We start from the raw sequence: 5,746 nt of genomic DNA on the forward strand, positions 1-5,746 counted from the left end.
TTTAAAAAGAAAGTCTAAAATATTTATATATAACACTGCATAAAATCTGAAAAAAAAAATGTTTAAAAAATACCTAGTTTTAATGATAAAAATGGGCTAAGAATTAATGTTTATATCCATTTCTTAATTGAAAACTTAACACTTTTAAGCTGTAGAGCACTGAAGGATATTAGATGCGAAATTATTGATGGAAACCGAGAAAAATGTTATTTAATGTTGTCTAAATAATGTATATACACAAACATATTAAATTTATTAAATTAATATTTAATTATTATATGTTATAAATAAATTTTCTTTCTTCTCCTACTCCCAAATGGAAGAGACAAGATCTTATGTCAATTGAAATAAACTGGAATTGAATGTGTTTTTTTTGAATTTAAAATCGATTTTAAATAATAATTCTAAACAAATTTTAGTTTAGAAAATTATTTTTAAGACGAATTTTGTAAGCGGTGACAAAATTTAATTTAAATAAACGAAAAATCGAAGAGGACTTCAAAAAAAAAAAAATCCTTATAAAAATTTCACCGCAGAAAGATCATTTGTAACATTGCCAATTCTATTTTTTTTTTTAAATCATAATAAAAATTTTACTAATCGTAAAAACATATTTGAAATTTTTATATATAATCTGCATTATTTAATTTTTAAAAAAATTCGAATAATTTATCCAGAGGGAAAAAAAGCTGATTTGTACACTCGAATGCCTTCAAAGATTATTTTGTACACTTAGAAAATCGTTACTTGTGTAATACTGTGTAGAAGTAAAGTAAAACAAGTAATTACGTTACATCCATTCTAGGAACCAGTATTTATTGCTTAGATAACCGAAGTAGAATGCGGTTCTACACTTAAGAACTAAGTTAGTAGAAACTATAGTCGGGGGTTCTTATCTTATTCTAAACTACATTACAAGGTTACTGAACCGTTTCTTATATGATTAAAGTCTAGTGGATAAAAATAGTTCTTTATAAATCAATCTTTTTTTAGTATCTATGTATTCATGACTACTTCCATTGCCGATATTCCATTAAAACTAGAACGAAAGATGGGCATCAGACGTATTTGTTATGCAAATTATCACTAGTTTATGCCTAAACTATATAAAAGAAATCGGGATCTACNTTATTAATGTTATAAAAGTTTGGTTATTTAAAAAGTGGAAAGAAATTTTTTTCTTTTGAAGGATATAAAGAGACATTTTTCTCTTTAGAACCGAATGAAAAATGGCTTTATACTTGACATTTGAACAAAATTAGAATATGCAAATTGGAAGAATTTTATTCCGGGTTCATAAAAATGGCACCAGTTGTTGCTAGCTTATATTAATGTGTCCAGTTTCATAATTTTTGTAAGTCACGTGTACTAAATAATAATTAAATATTAGTAAATTGAATAAGAGAAGAAGAAAAAAATATATATATTTTGGAATGAAAAATGAGGTATATGTTTAGTAACATTAATCAAATTCCTTCTTCCAACATTAGATACACCGAGTTCAAAAATCATTGGGATAAACTTTTAAAAAGGTTCTTTTCGTGTTTCGAGACAAGTCGATCCGGTTTGGGCCAAACGTCGAACACATTCCGAGTTAAGTTTTTGGATCCCTGTTGTGTCTACGACTGTTTAAAATTCCTGTCTGAAACACAACTTCGTGTTGTGAGACTGGCTGCTAGTTTAATCTTCACTCTCTCACTTACGATCTCCATATTAAATCAAAGAACTTTACTTATTTAAAAAGAAAGTCTAAAATATTTATATATAACACTGCATAAAATCTGAAAAAAAAAATGTTTAAAAAATACCTAGTTTTAATGATAAAAATGGGCTAAGAATTAATGTTTATATCCATTTCTTAATTGAAAACTTAACACTTTTAAGCTGTAGAGCACTGAAGGATATTAGATGCGAAATTATTGATGGAAACCGAGAAAAATGTTATTTAATGTTGTCTAAATAATGTATATACACAAACATATTAAATTTATTAAATTAATATTTAATTATTATATGTTATAAATAAATTTTCTTTCTTCTCCTACTCCCAAATGGAAGAGACTAGATCTTATGTCAATTGAAATAAACTGGAATTGAATGTGTTTTTTTTGAATTTAAAATCGATTTTAAATAATAATTCTAAACAAATTTTAGTTTAGAAAATTATTTTTAAGACGAATTTTGTAAGCGGTGACAAAATTTAATTTAAATAAACGAAAAATCGAAGAGGACTTCAAAAAAAAAAAAATCCTTATAAAAATTTCACCGCAGAAAGATCATTTGTAACATTGCCAATTCTATTTTTTTTTTTAAATCATAATAAAAATTTTACTAATCGTAAAAACATATTTGAAATTTTTATATATAATCTGCATTATTTAATTTTTAAAAAAATTCGAATAATTTATCCAGAGGGAAAAAAAGCTGATTTGTACACTCGAATGCCTTCAAAGATTATTTTGTACACTTAGAAAATCGTTACTTGTGTAATACTGTGTAGAAGTAAAGTAAAACAAGTAATTACGTTACATCCATTCTAGGAACCAGTATTTATTGCTTAGATAACCGAAGTAGAATGCGGTTCTACACTTAAGAACTAAGTTAGTAGAAACTATAGTCGGGGGTTCTTATCTTATTCTAAACTACATTACAAGGTTACTGAACCGTTTCTTATATGATTAAAGTCTAGTGGATAAAAATAGTTCTTTATAAATCAATCTTTTTTTAGTATCTATGTATTCATGACTACTTCCATTGCCGATATTCCATTAAAACTAGAACGAAAGATGGGCATCAGACGTATTTGTTATGCAAATTATCACTAGTTTATGCCTAAACTATATAAAAGAAATCGGGATCTACGTTTAAAAATTAGAGTTTTATTTTATTAAAATATTTTAGAATTCATTTATTTATGAGTGTTTCATTCAATTGCTGATATTCCAACTAGAATTAGAGATAGAAGTGAATGAATTCATTGGAGAAAATCCAATTCATGTTTAAATTTTCAACGAAAAAAATAGAATTTATATTTCTACAGCTAATCTATTTTTAAATTTGTTAGAAAATTTAGAATCAATGTCTCTATTGACGATAGCACAAGTTGAGAGATGAGAAAAAGAAGCATTCGTTATAGAAATCGATCGGTAATTTATGTTTAAACTCTCAAAAAATAATGTAAATAACTGAGTTTTCTTTGATATTTCTGAAATAAATTTACACTCAAACGATTGGAAAGATGGAAGAAAATATAAATTTGTGCATATTCTTAGAAAAAAAAAAAAATCAACTCGATTATCTTGCAGATGTCTTGTATGTAAAATTCTCATCAATAGACGTATTATTGATTTAGAAAACATCCTGTTTTTGTAAGGTTTCTGGATAATGTTTCTTCAATGGTTACAAGTTTTAGATGATGTTATTTGATACCTTTAAGAATAACCTATTGTTTTTTGGAAAAGTAAATGAAAATCTAGATCATAAACCGTTTTCATTATCCAAAGTTGTTAGAAAATGTCTTTTGAGAATATCTTCGAAGACATTCATCTCCACGCTCTACTTTCTAGAACTTCTTTTTTTTTCTATTTTAGATCGACAAGATTTCGTTATGCCATTAAAATTTTATGGATATGAGATTTTTTAACATTTAGATTTTTTTTAGATAAAAATTGGATTTTTGTAAATGATGCATGTAACATTTTCTTCCTTGGCTCAAAAATATTATTATTTTTAATCTAAAAGATTGCTTTGCAACTAGAAAAAGAAAGGAAAAAAATAAACAACACTTAAAAGTATTTTTAGAGGTTATTTCTAAGAAAATCTTAGTCAAAACTAATTAAAAGTCTTAGAATTGTATGGAAGGAATTGTATTGATAAGTGTACAAATGTTTATCATCAGTTCTCATTTAAACAAAGCTAACTAACTACTTGAGTATTTTTTGAAAAAAGCAGTAATGATAACAACAAAAATGAATTTAAACACATAAAAATTACAAAGTTAATTATTCAACTTATAACACTTTTTTTTTTAGTAAATTTAATATAAAGAATTTAGTGAAAGTTAAGAAGAGTAACGAATTCTTAGTTGGAATGCTCATTTTCAATTGTATTCGTTAAGCTTTTATCCACACAAGAGGAGATAGGAATCTCTTTAAATGTATTTACTTTCCCACACTTTAGCTAAACTTAGGCTATTTATTGGATATAGATGTCATTCTGGTATTCGACACAATAATTCTTTCCATATTTAGAAACGATAATGAAAGATTATACAGCTTCAAACTTAAAGGGTGTACTTAACGTTAATTAAAAACACGTTTATAAACTACTCTGGCTTATTTATATCGTGTTACTAAATTTTACAACGAAAAAAATCATGCTTCTAGTTTTGAAATTTTTTTTTTTAATTTTCTAAAAGTGCAATTGCCTCATTATTATCGAAAATATTTTTTAGACATGTCATTGAAAAATGAGTAGTTTAGATGATCTATTATTTGGAGTATTTTTATGTTATAATCATTATAATATAATGGTTTCTAATTTAATTTTATAAAAATTCATGTTATAGTATTTAATTTATTCTCTTTTTTTTAAAATATTCTTTAGTGGAATTTAAAATATATAATAGAAACAAACGTCAATTAAAAAGAAAAAACTTCAACAGTATTCATTAAAATTAAAGATATTATTTTTGATGTTTTCTTCTGAAACCATTCTATTATGAAAAAATCTTAAAAATTTATAATTACAATCTATCTTCAAAGATTAATTCTCTTAGGAATTCAATACTTTCATAAATTTCTAATTATTTTCCATTTATTATTAATCCTTCCTTTTTTTATAATAAAAAAAAAATACAAGAGATTTTTAATTAAAAAAAATATTTAATTAAAGTTAACATGATTATATTAAAAAAATATTTTTTTTATTTTTGTAAATGGAAAATGGTAATGCAACTTTGTGATTAATTAAGTACAGATTTAAATTTAAAAACACCACTAAATAATTTTATGTATTTGATTTATTTCTTTAAATATTTATCAAGGATGTTAACTTCGTTAAATTTATGTAACAAAATTGCCAGTAAAAGCTAATGCAATATTGCAAATGAAGCATTAGCTGACAGATAATATACTTCAACATTGTGTATGTTCAATATTCATTTTCCTAGATCTTAAGGGTTAATTCTATTTTATATAAATTTTTTTTACTTACATCACAGACAAACCATTATTTGATAAGTACATTCATCTTTCCAGTTCTTATTTTCTGTTAAAACTCCAAGTACAAGATGTTAGCTTAATAATAATTTTAAATTCTCAATTATTATTATCCATTTTATCATTTTTTAAAAATCTGTTTAAACTTTTTCCTCCATTCTTTACTTTTATAATATACAAATGATTGGAAGCATATTTAGGATGTAACTTACAATTTATGGCAAATCTCAGAAAAATATCAAAGATATAAATGTAAAATTTTATATATATAAAATAATTATTATTTTGCATCGGCTTATAAAGTAATGATGCCAATTATATGTTCTGTTGTTAATTTGCAACATATGAAATTATTTTATAAAATCTTTTAATTATATTTACTAATTAGAATGTAGCTTGCAAACACTTGTAAAGTTTGAATTGTCATCGATTCATTGTGTTATAATTATTTCAATGTAGGCTATGTTTAATATTGTAATTTGTATATAAAAATTATTTTTAAAAAATAAATATAAAAAAAATATATA

The sequence above is a fragment of the Centruroides sculpturatus genome, unplaced genomic scaffold (genome assembly GCF_000671375.1).
Source record: "Centruroides sculpturatus isolate CEXI.00-Female unplaced genomic scaffold, Cexi_2.0 scaffold134, whole genome shotgun sequence".
In the NCBI taxonomy this organism is placed as follows: domain Eukaryota; kingdom Metazoa; phylum Arthropoda; class Arachnida; order Scorpiones; family Buthidae; genus Centruroides; species Centruroides sculpturatus.